At 40.9% G+C, this 25,197-nt stretch overlaps 1 protein-coding gene across 19 annotated transcripts in view; it reads left to right on the top strand.

The window, feature by feature from the left end:
- The window catches only part of LOC123782474 (uncharacterized), a 604,024-nt gene that overhangs the window by 303,796 nt on the left and 275,031 nt on the right, over window positions 1–25,197 (top strand). Inside the window, exon 5 of one of the 19 annotated variants that reach the window (XM_045782701.2) lies at window positions 997–24,083. The exons of the other annotated variants lie outside the window; for them this stretch is intronic. The gene's annotated coding sequence lies outside the window, so the exon portion shown is untranslated. Of the gene's footprint in view, window positions 1–996; window positions 24,084–25,197 lie in introns of those variants that run through there. 19 annotated transcript variants of the gene reach the window in all.

Here is a 25,197-nt window from a genome sequence, read left to right as displayed (position 1 = left end):
TTAAGCACTGAAAACTCACATTTCTCCTACGACTGAGGATCGGTGCATGAGCTCTGGAAAGTATCCCCTCTTGTTTCCTGGTCATGAACAAAGTCAATTAGATCCAGAAAGGGTCCCTTTTGTCGGGGGTGTCATTCCCAGTCCCTAGTGGTTAATCAGCTTCCCCTGGTTAGGACCCAGTGTAACGAAACACATTTAATTTTGCCATCTCTTAAGCAAGTGCTGTTGCAAGTGAAAATTTTTCTTTTTTTATAGAAAAGAATACTTAGGGCGTCCAGAGTCAGATCTCAAAAACAATGCTGGACATGGTTGACAAAGGGTTGAGGAGGGTCCTTAGGCCAGGGGTATTTGTGACATAAATAGTATCCTGAAGTTGGAGATAGCAAGACCTTGGACCACGGTTGGGCAGATTGGCTTGGCTTTAGTGAACAGACCATATGGGTCTAAAAGAAGAAATAAAGATATTTATGCATCTGTGCAGCATTTAAAAGGTGTGACTGTGAGATGGCAAATATAATCCCCTCAAATGACAGCTGTATCCCTGTGAGTGCTGGCATTTAATGTAGTTACCCAGAAATAGTAAATATTTAGAATCATGTTCAAATTCGAGACCTCTAAGAAACTGTTACATATGTATGTAGGAGCTTACACACAGGATTATTCAGGGAGTTTCCCCATCTATATTCTATATAACTACATATATGCTTTCCAACTTTATTCTATATGACTACCCAGCTTTTACTTGGTATGATTTTGGCTATTTTCAGATTGTGCATGTAGTTTCAAAAACTCATTGAAGAGATTCAAAGAATCTTTGACTCTAAGGAAAATTCTGAGAAAAGAGCAACACACCTAGTAGTTACAGCAATGACAATGTCATGGGATACTTTGGACACGTATTTAAATATATAAATTCTGGTGTGTTTAATAAATAAAAAAAATCTCAATGAAGTAATTCTGAGCCTCTACATTTACACCATTGTAAAATGTCTACAGGTGTTTAGGTATGAGAAGAAATCCTACTCAAAGCCTGAGTGGCTATCCAGTATGATGCAGTGTGTGACTGAGGTCAGTATAATTTCCCACACGCTGTTCTGCTGGGTTAGCCAATATACTCGACGCCAGTTTACCATAGAAATTTTCTAATTTGGCAGAATTAATTTTTAGACCAATTAAATGCTTAAGATACCAAATATTTTCAACTGAAAAGTCAAAGATAGGGGAGCACCTGAGTGGCTCAGTTAGTTAAGCATCTGACTCATGATTTTGGGCTCAGGTCACGATCTCAGAGTCGTGGGATGGAGTCCTGTTTTGGGCTCTGCGCTCAGCGGGGAGTCTGCTTGAGGTTCTCTCTCCCACTCTCCCTTTGCCCCTCCCCCCACTCACGCTCCCTCTCGCTCTCAAATAAATAAATAGATAGATATTTCTTTAAAAAAAGAAAAGTCAAAGAGAACATCTTTTTCTATAAACAAGAAAAATGAAAGGCAAAGTAACCACTTTTTTCTTCTAGTCATCATGAAGCTAGAATTTTGTGACAGGTTCTAGACTCGAAGTGGTCTCCATGCCCTGCCGCTTCAGGTTGCGGTGAGGGTATCATGAACAATGCTGCATGAAAGGTGCTGCGTGCGAACGACCACTCCAGGCTCCATTTCCCTTCCTCTGTGTACCCAAGGCCTCCAGTGGAAGGGTAGATGGGAATGGTAAGAATTTCTAAGCAACTGAATGGAACAGGATGCTGTTGGAGGTAGTTTTGAGGGCCTGAGAAGAATAGAGGAGAAGGGGAAGAATTGGAATGATTGCCAGAGGAAAATAGAGAAGGGAAGCTACAGAGCAGTCCTGGTTAAGAAGGTCCCACCCATCCCTATTTTCAACATGAAGTCTCCGTAAGAGTCTACATATGTATATATGTATACATAAATATTATTTTACTGTACATTTAAAATGATAAACAATTTTGAGTTTGCTAGTAAACATTAAAAGATGGAGGTCCAGTTTTACTTCCTTCCAGGTGTATATTCAGTGGTATTAGTACTATTTATTAAATAATCCACCATTTTCTCATGTACCTGATCTGATCATCTGTGACTTCTCATACAATTGGGTGCCATTTCTGAATTCCCTGTCCTGTACCACTGATCTATATGTCCTGTCTTATATAACGATGAATTAATTAGCCATAATATTTTCTAATAACTGGTAAATCATTATGGTCTTTTTCTCAGCTGTTCTTTGGTAATGGTAATCATCTTTAATATAAACTTTAAAGTCAGTTTTTCCAATTAAAAAGAGTTGTTGAGTTTCTGATTGAAATTCCCTTAAATTTATGTATTTATTCAGGAGAATTAACAATGTTATGAAATTAAGCTTTCTCACCAAAGATTGTGTGTTCCTTTCAGATTTTGCTTTATACCTTTTAATACAATTTTATAATTTTCTCCGTATAGACTGTGACTCTTGAACTCAATATTGCCATTGGAATTACTTAAAGCTTTAAAAGATGCTGATGCTTGGGCTTCACGCCTAGAAATTCTGATCGGTTTTGTCTGAGGACATCAGGATATTTTAAAATTCCCCAAGATAATTTTAATGTAAATCCAAGGTTGAAAATCATAAATATAGATCCTGTGTCATTCATGTTAAATTTATTTAGTATTTTATAGTTTTCTTGGAGCCTTTTCCAATAATATATCTTTATTCACCTTTGAAATATCTTCTATTGGGTTTGGTCCATCCAAGTTTCCTGCTACTTAATTTGTCAATGAGGACATGGTTAGCAATTCATTCATTTACTCTAGGTTTTCAAATATGTTTCTATAGAGTTCCAAATTCTCTTTCCATTATTATTTTTTGGTGTTGCACTTGACTTTCCTTATGTATTTTTTAGGTTTTCTTCTTTTTCTCTAGCAATTTTCTTCTCCTGGGTGTGTATTAGATTGTTCTGCCGGATCTTCCTCTCTCTTGCTGCTGGCCCTATTTTCTTTGACTTCTCACCGAGACCCATTTCTGATTATTGGAAAAATGCAAATGGTGCAAAAAAGGGGCTTTGTTGCTATAGGCCTACTCTGTCAGGCCCCTATCAATGCACCTGGAGGAAGCCTCTTTGTACTTCAAATATTCTATTTACTGTAGATGCACAAAATCCACCACTTACCTATTTGTCTTCTTCATTTTTGGGAGATCAGGAAATCCAGCACCTTGTAGGACCCATGTTGCCATTTTTCCAGATATGTGTTTAGATCTCTGAAAGCCACGCTCTTCCCTAGATAGGTCACTTTTCCATCAGTGCTTATCCCTAGGCTCTGACACTGTTCTCTCATCCTTTGATCCCTTGCCTACCCATGAGGGAGATACCCCCACATTGGTGCTCTTTGTTGAGGCCTGAACAGTCTCAGTTGAGCCTGACCCCTTCCTGCTAGAGTGAAGAGAAAGCTAGTTATATTTGGGATGCCACTTTCTCTGCAAATGTAGGATAAGTGAAAACTTAGATCATACACCAAGCATTTCACTGAGTCTTTCAACTTGTCTATCTTTGGTAAACATTCAACTTCATCCTCCCTTGTACTAGCCTGTCCAAACTCATATTGCAAAGATATTATTCCCAAATTTATAGTTATCTCTAGTTGGCTTCTTACACTTATTTGGCTAGTGTTGTATAAGGAGAAGAAGGGAAAAAATTCAGGTGTGCAAAAAAGTACATATTAGGAAAGACAGCACTTAATGGTCATGAAATAGATGCATCTAAAATCTTTTCTATATTAACTATAAATGCACTGCATAAAATTTTATTATTTAAAAACTTCCTTTCAGAGTTGATGACAAACCAATGCCCCATGTCAGAAAGAGTGTTTTATAGTTATTCTAATTATCAAAGGGACATCAAGTTAATTAGGGAGCCTCATATAAATAGCCATCATATTGCATTGAACTTATTTTGGTAGTGTATCATCTCTGGTAGGTGGTGAAACAGTCAGATGTCAATTATGTTTTCTGTGGTTGCATGAATTTCTGATCTGGTATTGGATTTCTTTTCTTTTCTTTCTTTCTTTCTTTCTTTCTTTCTTTCTTTCTTTCTTTCTTTCTTTCTTTCTTTCTTTCTTTCTTTCTCTTTCTTTCAGATTTTATTTGTTTATTTGAAAGAGAGAGAGGCAGCCAGAGAGATAGGGAACACAAGCAGGGAGAGTGGGAGAGGAAGGAGCAGGCTCCCAGTGGAGCAGCCCGATGCAGGGCTCGATCCCAGGACCCTGGGATCACACTGAGCTGAAGGCAGACACTTAATGACTGAGCCACCCAGGCACCCCCTGGTATTGGATTTCTTGATGGAAATTTAACCCCCAGGTCAGCTACCAAGAAAAACCAGGATAAAACATGGAGGCAGAGGGTAGACACAATACTACTACTTTTCTTCTCCAAATACTTCTGCTTTAGCTTTTAGACAAGTAAATTTTTGCTTCTCTTCCAGTTCAGGGAGTATGAAGAGAATTATTCTAGTCTCATTTTATCCCCACACTGAATATTCAGTTATTTTGCAAAGCTTGTGTTTGCAATGCCTGAAAAACACTGGATCACATTATCAGTGGAAAAGGTAACTAGCCCCCAAAAAGAAAATAGGCTTCTCCCAGGTTTTTAAGTCTGTTTTCTTTCCCTATACTCTGTCAGGACAGACATGTACTTATACTCCTGGCCCCGAACTGCAAGCTATTGTGGGGGAAAGCCCAACATTCTGCCACTTTTCTGCTTAAGTTTTGACAGTAAGTCCTATCACCTCTGCCTCTCGTGATGACCTGTCTTCATCCCTATATCCCATTTTGACCTCAGCTTCCTTAGAAGTCTTTTAATTAAGCCATAAGAGAATTTCTATGGGAATTTTTAGACCTCTGTCAAAGCATTCAGTACTCCTAATTGTCATGTGGGGCCTCAGATTTGTTTTCCACATGTTAGAATGTAATGCAAGAATAGGTAACTCATTGCCGTTCCTGGTCTCAACAATTTGTAGAATTACTTCCATTGTTAAGCCGGTAGATAACTAACTTAAAAAAAAAAAGTTTTCCCAATAAAACTGACATTGGTTATTGCCTTTACACAGAGATAAAATTAGACTTCATGCACTAACCTTAGTGCTAACTATACATTTTGCTTATAATTTCTAATATTTTACACTTTTTCTATGAAGTCATCTATAAAAGATCTGAATTTTACAAAGACTGAAGTGTTTTGGATTTCAAATCAAAACTAGTTTGACTGTGAAATGGCCAAAAGCAAACTGATTTTATGGAAGCTTCTAATAAGATTGAATTAAACATGCACTGCCCTTAATAATGGAATCTTCTGGTAGATATGAGAGATATAAAGTCACACAGCCCAGATCTACAGTTTAGTGAGGATTTTGGCATGTATAGCTGTCTTAATCAGTTTGAACTGCTAGAACAAGATACCATAGACTGGGTGGCTTAAGCAACAGAAATGAATTTCTCACAATTCTGGAGGCTGGGATGTCCAAAATCAGGATGTCAGCACATTCAGTGTTGGGTGAGAGCCCACTTACTGGTTCATTGCTGGCCAATCTTCTCATAGCCTCATATGGTGGAGAAAGAGATCATCTCTCCTGTGTGTCTCCTTATGAGAACACTAATCCCATTCATGAGGGCTCCATCCTCATAACCTAACAACTTCCCAAAGGCCTCACATCCTAATACCATCACATTGGTGATGAGGCTCAACATGTGAATTTTAGAGGAGACACAAACATTCTCCACAACATCAGTGAGCACTACCGATGCTCCAGCAGACATCCAAATCCCTCTAAACCCTTTGCCACCTGCTTTGTGCTGCTTCCAAAGGCCTGCACCTAAGACTCTTGGGGCGCCTGGGTGGCTCAGTCAGTTGAGCATCTGCCTTTGGCTCAGGTCATAATCACAGGTCCTGGGATTGAGTCCCACATCAGGCTCCTTGCTTGGCAGGAGCCTGCTTCTCCCTCTCCCTCTGCTGCTCCCCCTGCTTGTGTGCTCTCTCTCTCTCTGTCAAATAAATAAATAAAATCTTTTAAAAAATAAAAAATTTAAAAAACAAATAAAGGCCTGCACCTAAGACTCTTTCCCGAGACCGCTGGAGCAGGGGTTGCTGGGGGGCGGGGGTTGCTAGAGAAGTTAGGGTCCGCCCAGCAGCAATTTATCAATTACCGATCTTCAGCTTGAAGTGTCTGACAAGGCCATCCCCTCAGCCTCCTGTCGGAGGAGCCTAATGCTGGACTTTTCTGAAACCACAACTTACTTGTATCCCTACCTCTCTTACTTCTTCCCCGTTTATCTCTGACCTCACTTTCTTAATAAATTACTTCCATCGAAATCCTCATCCCAAGGTATTCTTGAGGAGAATCTGCCCTAAGACAACTTACAAATAAAGAGCTTTACAATCAAATAAGAGGATAACTTTTGTAGACAGGATATGAGCAGAGCCCTTCATAGTACGGACTGTGAAGTACGGATTTCATCTTCAACCACAGGAGCCCAATACTCTGTAGGGATCCCGCAGGAGTCTGTGGGGAAGGTAAGAGGGGGAAATGACAGTCATGGGGCTGAGAACATAAATCAATGAGAGCAGATTTATGACAGTGATCCCATTTCTACTCACAGGTCACTGAGGTCCAAGGAAATGAGGGCTGCACATTGAGTAGGTAATGAGAGACCAGCCCAAAAGGTGAAGGAAGTTGGCAGCCTGTTTTATATCTAAACTCGGAACCCCAGAAATCTGTTAGATGTGTAAATTTGGAATGCAATGCCAGAAAATACCTCCTTTGCAGGTTTTCCACAGAGCCTGAAATATAATTATGGGCACTTGTTGAATTTAAGATACAGTTTTGTCTGGGAGAACTGAGGTAATAGAGCATACATAGATTGATCAACAGACGGATAGATTGATCAAACCATCTGGAGAGGCCCAGAAATGGCCAAAGACTTCTGGAACCTGGAAAAAATTAACTAAAACATGACAACTGATTACTTTGGGAAGGAAAGAAATAGAGATAAATTTGTTTTTAATTTGCTGTAATTTTCTTTATTCTCCAAATTTTCCACAATAATGTGTATTAATTCTATTATCTGAAAAGGTAAATTAAATTTTGGTTACTTCATAACTTTGTGCTTAGAAGAACTTTAAAAATAAAAAACTTTGTTAGGAAATTGTTGGTAGTTATGAACATTCATACAAGGTAATATTATTGTACAATCAGTAAAAATATTTATAAAATATTTTGAAGGATTGAAAAATATGGAGTAATATTAAATAACAAAGGCAGGACTTAAAATTTTATATATTTTTTGATATCTTTTATGTTAAAATGTATAGAAAATATAAAAGGAATGATACTCTGTGGGTTTATTTTCACTAGATAATGAGGTTATGGGTTTTTTTATTCTTTACAATTTACAAATATTCTATACTGGATTTTTAGGATCAGATAAAAGTAAACTTAGGAAATTTAGCTGTGTGTACTTAGATACTCAGAGGTCTGAAATGGTAACATCTGAGGCTGTACTTCTTAACAGGCCTAGGAATAATTAGTTCTAGCTGAAACATTTGAACTAATTTATGCTTTTAAATAGCTTACATTTTTCTCTGCTACACTTCCCCCATTTCCTCTAAGCATCTATCTTCCTTTGAATGCCTGCCACTTCTTTGTCTGGGGAAAGCTTAAATTTATTTCCAGCACTTTCCTTCACATTCACATGAAAAATACACATCTGCTTGTGTGTGTGTGTGTTTTCTTTTTTTCTCATATCTCCCTGAGAGTGTGCTAGCATTTTTCTGATGATTTATGGAAAAGTAAATATAGTTTTCCAGTGCTTTTCACCCCATGTAAATTTCTAATGATCCCCAATGTGAGGGTGTGTATGACAATGATGCCTTGGTAAAAAGCCAGCTGCTCTTTTCATTTGAGCAATAGTTTGATATTATTCAACTCACTAAGTGAGCTTGTTTGTTTCAACAGCTGTTGACTTCATCTCCCTCTCAATGGATAAAAAGAAAAAGAAAAAAAAAAAAAAAAAAAGGAAAAGCTTCCCTCCATATTCCTTGGCTGGCTACCTTTCAGCAGGGCTCCTTACTAGGTGGTAGATTTCTTATCCTTGATTAGAATCAGGGACATTTGGAGCTAGAAAGAATCTAATAGATTATAATTGTCAAGCACCCTCTCCGTGAAGTAGTTTTACATTGCATACATTATGGTAAGTGTCATTAACCACTCTTTGTCAGATAGGAAAATTGAGGCTCAAATCCATTATGTAGCTTGCCTGTGGTCGCAAACCTTGTGGAGTGAGAATTTGAATTACCACCTTCTTTCTCTCGCAGATGGAACTGTGAGGTCTAATAAACGTATTTGTCTTAAGGTCTAATGAGGGGTATAAGCTATAAAATAAATCTCTCGTTAGGCTTCTGTGCATTTGTACATTTGGTTATAATCTTCGAGCAAGGTTGCTGCTGCCCTCCAGCAAGAGGAGGTGGGCCCTTCTGCAACCAGGATTCAGGGTTCAAGTCTCTGGCTCAAAGTCCTGGGGTTCAAGTCTCTCAAGTGCATCTATTCTCATGTGATAAGATTCTTAGTGCTCTTTGGCTGGCGATTCAACTCTAGCCTACCATCATAGTGCCCGACTTCAAAAACCACCACTGCACTCTTGGTACCAAATATCTTATGTAAACTTTCTGGAAGCAGACCCTGAGATACAGTTTCATGCGTAAGAGGTCCACCAAGGGTCAGGAGAGGCATGTGAAAGAGAAGAGAATGCAGAACAGAGACAGACATAATTTTAGACAACTGCCCAGCCTCCGCCTGATCTCTTGGGGAGCTCTAAGGCATAAATTATGTCAGAATTCACCCCACCTGGGAGAAGGGAGCCAGGCTTTCAGACTCTTGCAACAGTCAGTCATTGCTTACGAGCTGCTCTGGACAGACCTAAGCTACTGAGTCATGTCTGACTCTCTGTGTGGGCTTGAGCTGATTCATGGTCAGCTCTTTGGAGAAGGCCACAGGTGCGAGACATTTGGAGCCAAGCACAGAAACGAAAGGATGTGTGCTTGCAGCTGGTAAAGTGGTTGGAGGGGCTGGGGGAGAGCAGGGATGGGGGCCATTCCACCACGGAACACAACTCTTCCCTCTTGTGTATAAAACTTCCTGGGGTTTCAACACCTGAATGTTTCAGATAAAACAGGGTTACTTTGGAACACTAGGGGTTCCAGGAGGATCGGGAATGCCTCATGATGGGACTCAGCACCTCCTGGAAGGAGTGCGTTACAGTGTGTGAGGGAGGTGTTTGGCTGAGGTCATTCTCAGATCAACGGCAGCAGCAATGGAACGTAGGAGGCAGCTTGACTGTGGGCTGGAAACTGGCAAACACACCAGCCTTCCTGAGTTAGCGCAACAGAGTAGCAATAGTGGGTCCTGCCTGAGACCCTGCTTGTGAGACTGCCCCCCACCCCCAAATTCCAAAGACAATGCAAGGGAGGCTGCCCTGGCAATGCACGGAGGGCTTCCCTGTAACGTCAGTCAGTACAGCCTGGGGAGTCATGCTTATTATTTTTAACATCTCACACTTTTTAACGATGGACAGGTATGGCCATCCTTTGTCAAGGACACCATTTATTATTTTTTTCCCCCATAATGGTACAGAAAATTCACACAGCTCATTATAAAAATTTAGTGGAGGGAAGGTAATTTGAAGAAATAGATGAAGTTGAAAGTAACAAGGAAAAGAAATCAGAATTGGGCAGAAAGAAGTAGGAATTGACTTGAAGGCAGGTAGATTTCAAACCAGGGATTTAGGAGGAAAAACGTTACATAAACTCTCTCTTTGAAGTGGGGACTGTGCAGGAAGGGCAAAAACAACTGTTGGAATGCTCTCTGCTAAAGATTTAGGCCTGGGGAGTGCAGATTAGATATATCTGAGGAAACTGAGGTTCTGAAGGGTTAAATGATTTTTCTCAAAATTACACAGCTGAGGACTTTGCAGCTTAAAATGGGGGGAAAAAAACACTAAAAAGAATTATAACTGAGAAATAGGTCTTTTTGCTAACAGAATATTCTCTGGCAAATCCTGGACTCAGGTTTATATAATCATAGCCCCAAACTGTACTCAACAGCTACCCCACCCCCCCTTTCCCATTCCTACCAGCAGACCTCCTAAATTACCTTAACAGAGGAGATCTCTGGTACAGCTAGCCAGCATCAGCACCCGGTTGCCGTCTGTTAAGTGGTTTGGCAAACTCACATCTGGGCCAATGTCTCTCCCATACTTGACCCTTTAGCGGCCGTGTATTTGTTGGAGCACCTTTTGCAGCACTGCGGTCCCTTGGATCTTGTTAGGAGAGTGGTGACCCCTGAAGTGAAGCTTTCTCAGCGAGGAATTCAGGTGTGGGGCAGCAAGTCTGCTCGCATTTGGGATTGCTGCAAGCCGCTTACATAATAAAGCTTGTAACTTCTTTTTGGACACGTGGGAGTTTAACATCCCCAGTTAAGTCTAATGCGTTCTAAGTGTAATGCTGAAACCACAGAAAGAGGAGCAAGTTAGGCCAGGATGGGCTTCACCTTTCCAAGTCCCCCCCCTTTTTTTAAGACTTTTTAAATTTATGTGACAGAGAGACAGCCAGTGAGAGGGGGAACACAAGCAGGGGGAGGGGGAGAGGAAGAAGCAGGCTCCCAGAGGATGAGCCTGACGTGGGGCTCGATCCGAGAACGCTGGGATCACGCCCGGAGCCAAAGGCAGACGCTTAACGACTGAGCCACCCAGGCGCCCCCACCTTTCCAAGTCCCTTGACGTGGAGCGCTTTTTTGTCTCACTGGGTGCGGGCGCCCTCTGGTGGCAGAAGATCCCACAGGTTCAAGGAGCGGCCGGACCTCGAGGAAGGTCGCAGGAGCTAGTGCTCCAGGCTGTGCGGAAAGTGCGCATCAGCCCAAAGTCCCAACGCTTTCCCTGTCTCTTCACACTCCCAACTGCCACAGCAGCCAAGCTCACATTTCAACGTAAGCAAGATTGTGCTTTTTATACAAGTATTTCTATTCTGAGGATGGATTTCGTTCTATTTTGACAAAGCCGTATTGGAGAGTGTGGGAATGTTTGCTTTGGAATGCTTCCTGTCATACATACGGCTTCCAAAGCTCACTTTTGCTCTCCTGAGACCATGGCCCTCACTTCATGACAAGGAGGACTGGAAGCTCATATTCTGTGAGAGTCAAGCTTATTTTATCTTTTAATGTGAGCTCTTCGTTCTCAGACTGGATCCCTGTGTTTTGAAGGATCAGCATTGATCAAGTCATGCCCACTTCTGCAAGTTTTACTTGTTGTTTCTAAACAAGAGAGGTTATTTTAGAACTCGTTTAAGTTATATTATATTTCAAGATATTGGAATATAGAGGTTAAACCACCACAATCCTACCACCTACCGGCACTATTAAATTTTAAAATATTTCCTTTTCTTCCTCTTCTATGCAAATTTACACTATATGTATATATAAAAAGATGCTTTAGCCTCATTTTTTTCATGTCTCCTAAACATTATGATTATATTAAATCATATATATCATGTTATAATTATCTATTATCATTTATAGATTTTTGGTAATGTTGATCAATTATGACCTTGAATGAATTATATTCAGAAAATATGCTAGAGCTATTCAAAGCTTTATAACAAAAGTTCTAGAAGTGCATCTGGGGTGAGCCTACATCCAAAATATGGGAAATATATATGTGTGTATATATATATATATGCACACACACACACACATCCCACCTTTCTCGTGGAAGCAATGAGGTTATTAAAATGTAACTTGTATTCCTAAATTTAGCATGATTTGTGTATCCCTTTCACCAAGGATAAACTATAATGAGGAAGAAGAGAATTTTATACCTGAAAGATCTGAGACTGTGTTGGTTTGCAAAGAATATTCTTACAGACTAGCACCAACTCTATCTCTCATTGTCCCTAATAAGTTACCCAAGAATTTAGAGTTCATGCTGCCTCAAGCTATTCAAGTCATTCTCCTGCTAAGACATGTTTGCCCAATAAACTTTATATACACAGACCCTGTGGAGAATTTATACCTGTCTTTAGTCACATTTCATTATCGTTTTGCTTTCAGTTAGCCAATCATGTATATAATTCTTACTATGGGTACTAAGGTCTATTTTGGCCAACAAGGTGGCCCCCAACAATTTGGGAATCACAGGGCATTCAGAGTCTTTGAAATTGTTCCATGGCCTGCAGGCAATACCTTCCCCAGGGTGGGCTGGTCTCACGGAAGCCCCCCAGAGCACAAGGCAGGCTGTTCTGTATCTTTTCTCTCCTTAAACTAGAGAAGGTGACGTCATACATCCGTCCTCCCAGGAGAGCACCTAAGTGTTAGGAAATGCTGAGTTCGATCACAAAAAGAGAGAGATCACCTTGAATGAAATGGGCTGGGACTTCCAATCAGCAGCTGAAATTCCAGGCATTTGCCCATGACTTGACCCTTTTACTGTCCACAGATATGGGGAGTCTGGACTTTAGAATTGGGGAGCATGGGGAGCCCCCACTCAGACTCCCTGCTTCCAGAGAAGGGGCTGCCTGCCATTTTCCCCCAGCCCCGCCCTCTGGCCCAGTCCTTCTGACCTCCTCCCCAGGTGGTAAAAGCTTGAGTTCACCTCTGCTGGGGAAGGGCAGAAGTGAGGACAAGCTGGGGAGATGATGGTGGCCTACTGCTCCTCATTTTCCGTCCTAATTTATGTTATTTGTCAATCACATTAGGATTCTCTTAAAATATACTCACCTGTTGCCGTGTATCTGGCAGACATACACTAACGTATGTTGTTGTAAAATACACTTACAGGTATTTAATGCCAGACGTAATGATTGCGTTTCCTTTCCACTTCAGCCCACAGTGTGGGACCTCCTCTGAAAGTGCATGTACAAAAATAATTATGTCCAGTATGGCCCAAAGCATTAACTTCCTTTCCTCTCATTCCTGGAAAGTATTATATTTTTCCTCCCTCCAGAATTTTATGATTACTGTGGGGGAAAGAAAAACTAAATGGTGCTACATTTGCCTAGTGCAAATTTTTCAAAACTTCGCAGGTAAAGTTGCCACAAGAACATTTTTTTTCCCAAAATGGTTCTTACCACTGCTTAATGAAAGAATTAGCTCAAGACTTGCTGTCTGACATGAAATTATGCTCTTCTCACACCTTTCTCTCTGTGATTAAAATTTATAATCTTTGTGTCCTCCTTTAGCTTTATTACCTAGTCTCTATAAGATATATTTAAGCTGATGTGAATTTTCTTTCCCTACCCCATTTCCCTCTTAAGATCCTTAAGCTGTTTTCATTTACTGACACACGTTTAAAAGTCTAACATACGAGGGGAAATTAAGGAACTGTGACAGAGCCATCATCGGATCGCAACCAAACACTCATTTACTGAGTGCTAAGCATTGCATTAAGTGCCTCACACCCTTTCATTCATTTCTCATAACGCTCTCGGAGCTAGGAATGATGAGATGCTCATTTTGCTGGAGGGGGAACAGACCTGGAAAGGTTGTACATTTTCCTAACATCCCTAGCCTGGATACAGTGGCCTATCAGAAAGCAGTTCTGTCTGACTTCACATCCCGAGAGCTTAGTCGTTAGGCTTTACTGTCTCGTGTGTTCCACGGCGAAGAGAGAGACAACCCGTTGGACTCAGTCACGTCCTCTCCTTGGTACTGAAAGACTGTCTGGCCTCCTGTTTGTCTTCCGTATAAAACTTCATTTACCCCGAACCACTCCCAACAGCCTTGCTTTCCTGAATACTGAGAGCTCTCCAAGTCTGTGTTCTCTCTAGATTACTTTAGCCAATGTCAAAGCTTTAAATATTATCCCAGCGCTGATTACTTCCGAGTGAACACCTCCAGCTGTGGCTGGTTCTAGAACTTCAGATTCACATCTCTCACTGCTGAGTTAGCACCTCCACTGGGATGTCTGACAGACATCTGGAATTTATGTCCAAACAGACTTGATTACTCCCTGCCCCAAATCTGATGCTGCCCTTCACTTCCAATCTTAATAGAAGTATCATCTCTGATCCCCCAGTTGCTCAGTCTCCAAATTCAGGAAGCAGCCTGGATTCCCTGTTTCTCACACACCCCACATCTAATCCGTTGCCCAAGCCTGTCAGCCTCGCCCTCGAATCTGTCCTAATGCCGGTTTGCGTCTCTTCCGCGGCTCCCACGCCCCACCCCGCATCCACGATCTTAAAGCACCGAGGTACCTTCCTGCTGGTCTCCCCACTTCCATTATTGTTTCTTTACCTCCCCAATTCCAGCCTGTTTCCCAAGCAGGAGCCACACTGAGTTTTTCAGAAACATTTATCTATCACATTAATTTCTGCTCAAATTTTTGCGAAGGATTTTCCTCACATGCAGAACAAATCCAGAGGGTCTCTCCCGTCCACCAGCTCCAGGGACTTTGGGTCCTGGTTGTCTTTAGAATTCACCCCCTACCGCTTTTCCTTCACATGCTGATCACTCTTGCGCTAAGTTTCTTGCTCTTTATTGAACTCTCCTAGCCCTTGTTGCGTTAGGGCCCCTGACTGGCTCTACTCTCTTCCCCCAGGTGCTGGTGTGGGTGTTTTGCCATTTCTTCCCTTTCTGAGCCATCTCCCAAACTCAGATACTTCCGCCACACACTCCCTGTGTCCCTGTGTGTTCACCAGGCCTTGCTCCCTCCTAGCCCTGACACAATCTCACCCCGTACCGCATGTTGCTTTCTGAACCTGGTCACTCTATTTTCCTCCCTGGAATGAACACTGCATCCTACTCCACCAGGTAGAGACGCTGCCTGTTTCCTCACCCGTGTATCCCAAATGTTTAGAGTGTGCCTGGCACACCGTACATTTTCAAAATAAATATTAAATAAAAACTGCTTAGATTTATTTCTCTAAAATAAGCTTGTATACATACTGTCTGTATTGTGAGATTATGCTGAGCACAATAGGCTTTTCTCTCAGATTTGCAGAATTTCTTAGAAATACAGGTTATGTCTTCCGTTAGAAAGTTATGGAGATGTATGATAAGAGAGCATGGAAGGCTGGAGCTGACTGTGGCCTTAATCTTTATTTTTCTTTAAATGAACAATAGACATTTATTCCTCACAGTTCTGGGGGCTGCAAGTCTGGCATGTGAGCGCCTGCACAGATGGGTGAGGGCCCCGAGGGCGGACTTCTTGCTGTGTCCTCACGTGGCAAAATGGACAAATGAGCTCTCTGGCGTCTCTCAATATGTATCTGTTTTTCTTTCTCTTTCTTTTTTTAATTGAAGTATCGTTGACACACACAGTGACACATTAGTTTCAGGGATACAACATAGTGATTCAATAACTCTCTGCCTCATGTGCTCATACAAGAGTGGCTCCCGTCCATCACCACACAGCAGTATTAGAGTACCACTGACTTATTATTTATGTTGTGCCCTTCATCCCCGTGACTTCTTGACTCCACAACTGGACGCCTGTACCTCTCACTCCCCTTCACCTCTTTTGCCCATCCCTGTCCCTCCATCCCCTCTGGCAACCATCAGCTTGTTCTCTGTATTTATGGGCCTGTTTCTGCTTTTGTTTGCTTGTCTGTTATTTAGATTTCACACATAAGTGAATCAGGTGGTATTTGTCTTTTCTGTCCCACTTATTTCACTTAGCATCATACCGTATCCATGTTATCACGAATGACAAGATCTCATTCTTTTTTATGGCTAAATAATATTCCATTGTATGCTTATACTGTATCTTCTTTATCCATTCATCTATCAATGGACATTTGGGTTGCTTCCATATATTGGCTATTGTAAATAATGCTGCAATAAACATAGGGGTGCATCTATCTTTTAGAATTAGTGTTTTTGTTTTCTTTGGGTAAATACCCCATAGTGGAATTACAGGAGCATATAGTATTTCTATTTTAAAATTTTTGAAGAACCTCCATACTGTTTTCCACAGCGGCTGCACCAATTTGCGTTCCCACCAGGAGTGCAAGAGGGTTCTTTTTCTCCACTTTCATACCAACACTTACTATTTCATGTCTTTTTGGTATCTGCCATTCTGACAGGTGTGAGGTAAACTATCTCATTGTAGTTTTGATCTGCATTTCCCTGATGATGATGGATGTTGAGCATCTTTTCAGGTGTCTGTTGGCCACCTGTATGTCTTTTTTGGAAAAATGTCTATTCAAGTCCTCTTTCCATTTTTAATTGGACTATATATGTGTTTTGTTTTGTTTTGTTTTGGTGTCGAGGTGAATGAGTTCTTTATATATTTTGGATATTAACCCCTTATTGGATAACATAATTTGCACATATCTTCTCTCATTCACTAGATTTCTCTCTTCTTTTGTTGATGGTTTCCTTCACTGTGCAAAATATTTTTATTTTTTAGTGCCAATAGTTCATTTTTGCTTTTGTTTCCCTTGCCTGAGGAGACATATTTAGAAAAATGTTGCTAAGGCTGATGTCAAAGAGATTACTGCCTATGTCTTTTTTTTAGAAGTTTTAGGATTTCAAATTTCACATTTAGTTAGATCTTTAATCCATTTTGAGTTTCTTCTTGTGTATGGTATAAGAAAGTGGTCCAGTTTCATTTTTTTGCATATGGATGTCCAGTTTTCCCAGCACCATTTACTGAACAGTTTGTCTTTTTCCATTTTATGTTCTTGCCTCTTTTGTTGTAGATTAACTGACCACATAAGTGTGGGTTTATTTCTGGGCTCTTTATTCTGTTCTCTTGATTGATCTGTTTTCATGCCAGTACCATGCTGTTTTGATTACTATAGCTTTGTAGTATATCTTGAAGACTGTAATTATGATACCTCTAGCTTTGTTCTTCTTTCTCAAGATGGCTTTGGACCTTTGGGGTCTTTTGTGGTTCCATACAAATTTTAGGATTATTTGTTTTAGTTTTGTGAAAAATACTACTGGAATTTTGATAGGGATTGCATTAAACCTGTAGATTGCTCTAGGCATTATGGACATTTTAACAATATTACTTCTTTCAATCCAAGAGCATGGAATATCTTTCCATTTGTGTCATTTTCAGTTTCTTCTGTCAACATTTTATAGTTTCCATGGTATAGGTCTTTCACCTCCTTAGTTAAGTGTATTCCTAGGTATTTTATTATTTTTGGTGTACTTGTAAGTGGGATTATTTCCTTAATGTCTACTACTTCATTATTAGTGTATAGAAATGTAAGAGATTTCTGTGTATTAATTTTGGATCTTACAACTTTACTAAATTCATTTATTACTTCTAATAGTGTTTTTGTGGATGTCATTTGTCATTTTTTCCTTACCAATTTGGATGCCTTTTAAAATTGACTTTTAATCTTTGACATTTTAATTATTATGTGTCATGGCGTAGACCTCTTTGGGTTCATCTTGTTTGGAACTTTCTGTAATCCCTGAACCTGGACGTCTGTTTCCTTTCCCAGGTTAGGGATGCTTTCAGCTCTTATTTTACCTGATAATGTCCAAAAGATCTTTCTCTCTCTCTCTCTCTCTCTCTCTCTCTCTTTTTTTAAGATTTCGTTTTTAAGTAATCTCTATACCCAACATAGGGCTTGAACTCACAACCTCCAGATCAAGCGTTGCATGGTCTACTGACTGAACCAGCCAGGCACCCCTGTCCAAAAGATCTCTTAACCTATCATTGTTTAAAATTCTTTTTTTTCCTTTTTCCTGTTCAGCTTGGATGCATTTCATTACCCTGCCTCCCAGGTCACTGACCTGTTCTTCTGCATTCTATTGTTGATTGCCTCTAGTGTATTTTTCATTTGAGTTATTGTATTCTTCAACTCTGATTGGTTCTTTTTTATACTTTCTCTCTTTTTCAAGTTCTTGCTAAGTTCATCCTTGCTTCTCTCCAGTCCAGCAAGCATCTTTATGACCATTACTTTGAACTGTTTATCAGGCAAACTGGTTATCTCCATTTCACTTAATTCTTTTTTCTGAGGTTTTGTCTAGATCTCCAATATGTTTGAAGCATATTCCTCTGTCTCTTCATTTTGTATAACTGTGTTTATTTCTATAAATTAGACAGAACAGGGGTGCTTGGGTGGTGCAGTCGGTTATGTGACTGACTTGGTTTCTGCTTGGGTCGTGATCTCAGGGTCATGGGATGGAGACCCACATCGGACTCTGTGCTCAGCACAGAGTCTGCTTGGGATTCTCTCCCTCTCCCTCCTCTCAGCCCCTCCCCCTCCTCATCTCTTAATTAATTAATTAATTACTTAAAATCTTTTAAAAATATATAAATAAATTAGGCAGAACAGCTACTTCTCCTAAACTGAGAAATGGTCTTGTGTTGGGTGTCCCCTATATAGACTGTGTGTGCCTGGTGATTTTGGCTGGCTTATTGGAACTGTGGCTGGCATGGGCTGGTGGTCCCGGAGCACTGTGTGCTGGGGTTACCCTGGTGGGATGGCTGGAGCTGACGTGGGCATTGGGCTCTCTGCATGGAGGGTGCCCTGGGGAGACAGCTGAAGCTAAAGTCGGTACAAGCTTGGAGTCTTAGGGTGCACCTGACCAGGCAGCTGAAACTAAAGTGGGTGCAAGTTGTGTTGTCCTGGGATGCTCAGTGCAGGCAACCTGGCAGGGTGTTTGGAATTGAGGCCAGCATGGCTTGGGGGGTCCTGGGGCATTCCCCTAGGAGGCACCCTGTGGGGCAGCTGGAGCCAGAGCTGCATTCAGGCTGGGACATCCTGGGCTGCTTCACACAGGAGGTTCCCTGGCTGGAGCCAGGGGGTCCCAGGCACTCTACACAGGGGCCACCCTGGTAGGGCAGCTGGAGCCAAAGTGGTGTGGGCCTGAGGTGTTACAGTGTGTTTTTCAGCTGTGTCACTGTGGTGAGGTGGCTGGAACTGTACGAAGCTCTGATCAGATGTGTGCCACCAAGCTTGGTGGGACAGCTTGGGCTGGTGTGAGCCAGGGGCTCAGGGCTCACTGAGGGGATAAGCTGGCTAGGCACCCAGACCCTACTGCTGTCGGCACTATCAAGGTGTAACGGGAATGTAACTGTGGCATTTGGCAGCTCCTCTGGACTGGAGAGAGTTCTAGTAGCTCCCCCACCATTCGGCAGAGTTCTAGGGGTAGTTCCTTAATAGTCTAGTTGCTCTTTTAAACCATGGCTTTTTTTTTCTTTTAAGATTAATAGGTTGATTGGTTTGTCAGAGAGAGGGAGAGAGCACAAGCAGGGGGAGGGGCAGAGGGAGAGGGAGAAGCAGGCTCCCGGCTGAGCAAGGAGCCCAATGTGGGACTCAATGCCAGGACCCCGGGATCATTATCTGAGCCAAAGGCAGATGTTTAACTGACTGAGCCACCCAGGCGTCCCTAAACCACAGCTTTTTTCTGTGCCCCAATGCAGAGGAATCTCTCTGAGTCCCTCAGTACTCTCCCTCCCAATTGCAGTTCTCAGCATTACAAGTGGGAGTTTTTCTGTCTTGCCTTTCTTCCTGTGGCTTCTCTGTCTTTTGTTATGCAGAAGCTGTTCAGTCAGCCCTCAGTTCTTCAGGATGAACCGCTCTATCAACAGGTGTAGACTTAGCGCGCATCTATGGGGGTGAGTTCGGGATCCTCCTCTGCTGCCCTCTTGACCCGGAAGCTCTTAGTCTTCATTTGAATATCAATGGAATGGTTCTGTGACACAGGCTTTTCTACCCTTTGTTAAGTACTACTGATTACACGGCCTCTATTTTTCTCCCATACCCCTTATATTCTATTCCATAAAATACATTTCTTTTACAGTTTGGTTGTTTGTTGAGGCTTATTAATACCTCAAGAAGCAGCTAAATTTTACCCTCATAAGTACTCACAGTTGTAATATTTTCTTCCTTCTCTTCAAATATATAGCTAATTATATACAATTTTCCTGTGGGATTTATGATATTATTACAATTTGGCTATTGAATGAGCTGGTCTTGATGGGATACAAGCAAAAAGTAGTACTGATTTTATCCACTAACCTTCAAATTCTCTGTTTTATCTTTTTTCCACACCTGTATGTTAAAGAGATTCCAGAATTTTTCTGGTCATGTTAAGACATTGAATGCCTCATTTTCATTAATTAAAAGTCTTATCTAAAGGTATTTAAATATTTACTGGAAATACCAAGGTTCTAAAATAGCCAAAATAATTTTGAAGTACAAAATTTGAGGATTTGCATTATCAATATCAAACTTTACCATAAAGCTCAAGTAAATCAGACAATATGGTATTAGACAAGGATGGACATATAAAACAATGCAACAGAATAGTCCAGAAACAGACCTGATTTTTGACGAAGGTGCTGCCATGACTCAGTGTGGCACAATGATCTCTTCAATGAAAGGTGCTGGATCGATTGGCTATCTACAGGGAAAAATTTATTTTGATGCCTCTTCATACACTACACAAAGATTCATTAGCTCTGGACCTGACACCTCAGTAAGAACTATAAAACAATATAGGCTCTGGGAAAAAATATAGATTAATTTTGTGACCTTGGGATAGACAAAGATTTTCTATACACTACACAAAATGACTACTCATAATTGTTAAAATAGAATTCGTTAAAATTAAGCATTTCTGTTCATCAAAAGACCACTAAGAGAATGAAAAGCCAACCCATACACTGGGGAAAATATTATGATTTTCTATCTATATATCCAACTAAGGATTTATATCCTCCGTATATAAAGAACTATAAGTACAAAGACAAACTGCAGTAAAAATGGTCAAAATGGCCAAAAGATTAGCACAGAGAATATACACAAGTGCGTGCACACACACGCACAGCCACGATCAATAAGCATCGAAAAGTGTTCGACATCATCACTTACGGGGAAGTGCAATACGTTCCCACTACAAAATGGCTCAAGTGTAAAAGACTATCAAGTATAAAATTTTTAAAGTGAGGAGGTAGAGCAACTGAAATTCTCCAACTCCGCCGTTTGCAGGGTAAAGTTTCACATCACTTAGGGAAATAATTTGACAGCATCTCCTGATGTTAAATGCGGTCCTTCTATGACTCAGCAACTCTCCCGGGTAGGCAGTTGGGAGAAACACTTGTACAAACATGTTCATAGCAGTTCTATTCATTACAACAATGAGAAAGTACCACTGATACATACAGCATCCTGAAGGATACTCACAGGCCTCTTATCTAGGGAAGGAGATTGGATACAAAAGATTTGATACTATGAATCCATTTGTGTAAAGTCAAGAGGAGGTAACCATCTAAAAGTGAAAGAGATCAGTTTAATGGCGATTTACTCAGCAGATGTGAGGGGTGGTTCTGCACAGGTAGAGACATATAAAAGTCATCTAGCTGTACACTCAGCATTGTTCATTTCATGAGAGTGATTTCTTCACAGGAAGAAGAAAACCCCGTCTGGCTAATGTAAAACTACATAGTCCCTGTCTCGCCCCAGGCTGGACTGGGGAAGGTGGAGGCACTTGCCCTTCCCTCCTCTCTGTTTTTCCCTCCCACCCACTCACTGGTTGCACTCGGAGGTCAGGCACAGGAGAGAAGGAAGATTTGTGGAAAAGGCCAAATCTCTCTGGCCTGGCACTTGTGTGACAGATGTCCAAATTCTGCCCCTTTAATCTCTGGGATAGGGAGAGGATGAAAAAAAAAAAGTTTCCTCTATCCTCCTAAATTCCAAGGATAAGGCCCTGCCTGTTAAACTGTCAAGAGATAGATTAACTAGAGAAAAGGAAATCATTTTTGCACACAGCACCAATACACCCAGGAGAAACTCAGTGATGAGTAATCCCAAGGGATGGTTAGAATTTGGGGTTCACATACCTAAGTTAGTAGGTGATGGGAATACAAATGTAAGATAGTGTTTGTCTATACAAGTAGGTATAAGTGGTCTTTCCCTCTCCTCAGGGCCATAAAACTCCTCTGGAGAAAGGATTTGAAGTAGGCTTGATCCATGTACTCGCCCCTAGAGGTGGATAGGCCCCAAGAAGAATTTATGGCCGCCTTATTTCCCAGAAATTGCTGCTTTCAGTCAGGTAATGAATGCTCCAAAGAAAGCTTTTAGTAATTTTTTTTTTTTTGCATCTGTTGAATCTTAAATGTCTTCAGGTTAAAATAATCATTATTCCAAAGTGGCATATTTTGGGGAGGCATAGCCCGATCCCCTTCAGATGTTACTGCCTGTTCTTTGCCAGTATCCTAATCCCGCAGGCATCGGACGGCGCCGGAGAGCTCGCAGGAGCAGTGCGCCCCCTGGTGGACTATCAGGGTCACTTCAACCCATCAGGTCCTCCTTCGGCACCGGGGTCTTTTTTTTTTTTTTTTTTTAATGTTGTTAGTCACCATACAGTACATCATTAGTTTTTGATGTTGTGTTCCATGATTCATTGTTGTCTTTTAAGATAACTGTAGTTCTACTCTCTCCCACAAACTCTTTTCCCACACGAAAATCCCACTCCCTTTGTCTTTCTAAACTCTAGAATTTCAGACCGCTCCTAATATGTCCTTCTGTCTTTGCTCTGCAAGCCAAACCACTTCAGGCAGCTTCTTACAAAAGTGGTTTGTAGCAAGAGTCAAGTTCGAGTCGCTATCCCATCAGACTCCAGGTGTCTTGTCAAGCTCTTCAAGCTGGTCTTTGAGTGCTGCTTTCACTTGTCTTGAGGTGAGGGGGCGGGGGTTTGGGGGAAAGGGAAGGAATACAATTTTCTAACAATTCTCTTCAAGGAAAACCTCACCAATCTCCTCTCCCCAATTTTTGGCCACCTCTTTACAAATACTCTTATTTGGAGGTGCATGATGAGCTATTGATTGCAGACCCAGGTGGGGGACCACCTATCAGGAAAACCTGTTAGATGGATTTTCCTATTCACCTGTCACCCATTGCCCTTCCTACTGAATCTCAGGAAAGTATGAGACCGTTGGAAAAAATGCAGTTTAATATCATGTTTTAAATATATATTTCAATTTACTTATTTGTAAGCATAGCTACCTTCCTCCCCCACATTATCTACACTTTGGAAACAGAGATGGGAATGTATGTCTTTGTATCCGAAGTACCTAGCTCAAGTCTGACGTGGCCTGATACCTTACCAGGTTTGCTGGGAAAAAATGGGTGAGAATTATATTTATAGAGGAACAAACAGATCTATTGTAATTTAAACATTACACAAGCCTCACAGATTTATTATAATTTAAACATTAAATGTGGATCACATACTAGTTTTTCAAGATCGTACTCAGAAGATACATGTTAATTTCCCTCCCATTTCACTGACCCAGGTAAATTGCAAAGTGAAGACAGATGGCAAGGAAACAGAGAAGTCTAATCGTCTCCTAGAAAAGGGCAATGAATATTTGTGAACACTACTTCAAGCTAGCATACAGTTGTATTTCACAAATCAGAAGTAACCACTATTCATACTTACCCTATTTGCCACCCGTGCTTTTTCTTCTGTTTGTAAAATTATGATTGTATTCAATATTTGTGGATTGCCATATTCCGGTCACTGTTCTAAACACTTAAATATATAAATTAACTGAATCCTCACAATAAGTTATGAGGTTAGTGCTAATGTCATCAGAATTTTAAAATGAGGAAGTAGAAGCTCAGAGTAGTTAGTTAATTTGTCCAAAATCACAGAGAGAGAGGCAGAGGGATTCAAGCTTAGCAAGTGTGGTTGCCCAGACTAAAACCTTAGTCATATCTATTTGTCTATCCATCCATCTGAAACAAACTATATAATTACTATACATAATTCTATATAATATATATCTGAACAGACATATAGATATAAATACATGTGATGTATTCCCTTTATAATTTAAAATATTATAAAAGATTGCAAAACCTTTTTTAGATTTTATGTGGACCCACTTTTTCTGTCTCAGTATTATGAACTTGGTGCATGTACTTCTAATATTATTCTCCACATTTTCATAGTAAAAGTTTCCATTAAAAATGTTAATATTGTTTTTGTGCTTTATACTTTGACAATACAAATGACAACAAATGACATATATAAATAACATTAGTTTTGCTACTTGCCTCTTTTTCTTAACTTTTCATATATTTATATAAATATAAATGCTAAATATAAATGATATACATATATATATGTATCTCTCCTTTTTTTTTTTTTTTTGTGGGCAGCAATGCAAGATTTATTGAGCAATAGCAAAGTGATAGTACAAAGCTCTCAAGGAGGGGGGAGAACCGAGAGGGTTACCACTGGAGTTTCTAAGTCTAGGGGTTTTTATGGGCAGGCTGTTTTAATCTGATTAACCCTCCCCATGCCTGTCATCCAATCAGGTTTTTGTCCCCTATCTATCACATGGGAAATGGTGGAGGGCTCCTTCCAGGGTGGTGTAAAATCCTTTTAAGGATGATTTCCTCTTAGGGTGGGGGCCCCTTGTCCCTGCCTGCCTTTCTTCGGACTATCCTTCATCATTTTTCCTTCTGAAGAGGTAACCCTAACTGCTGTTAGGGAAAAAGGGCAATGACAATCATAGCTACTTCCTGCTGGTCGGGGTGTTGGATGGGGCAGCAGTCACAGTTCCTCTCATTCCAATATCTATCAAGGGGTCCCCTGTAGATGTCTCATTTGACCTCCATGAGAGACTCCATCTGAACCACCATTTGGAGTTTGATGACCTTTATTCTGGAAGATAGAAAGCGGGTTACGGCATTTAGGAGGCAAGGCCCAAAGCACAATGCAAGACTGAGTACCGCCAGGGTGCGGTGAGAGATAGAAGATGTTTTAGTGAACTCCCCAGATACTGAGGAGAAGGTGGGCGAAAGGAATGCAATAAGGATTATGATTTTGATGGGATATAGGGAAAGTAACTTTTAAGAAGACTTATCTGTGTCTTATTGCTTCAAGCCTAGTTTGAGGTCCTCTCTGGGTTCACAGAGGGATTTTGGTCTCTTGTTGTTAGGCCCCGTTGGGGACCAGGGTTTGACTCTGGAATGGTAGTTCCAGGCTTCAAATTCAGGCACTTTGACTGCTGTTGGAATGGCTAAAATCACTGTTGCGGGCCTTTCCAGACTGGCTCTCCAAGCACTTGGTGCCCGGGGTGAAATGGGACAGGTTGTTTCTTTTGGGGCTGAGAGTTGGGAAGATCCTTGCAAGAGGGATGAAATGATTTATCATATCAAAGACTTCCTTGTCTGTCAGCAAGCCATTTACAAAGAAGGGTC

Source organism: Ursus americanus, chromosome 1 (genome assembly GCF_024610735.1).
Source record: "Ursus americanus isolate L20-20 chromosome 1, mUrsAme1.1.p, whole genome shotgun sequence".
Taxonomy (NCBI): domain Eukaryota; kingdom Metazoa; phylum Chordata; class Mammalia; order Carnivora; family Ursidae; genus Ursus; species Ursus americanus.
Note: the sequence above shows the minus strand (reverse complement) of the source record. Positions and strands in the feature narration are given on the sequence as shown.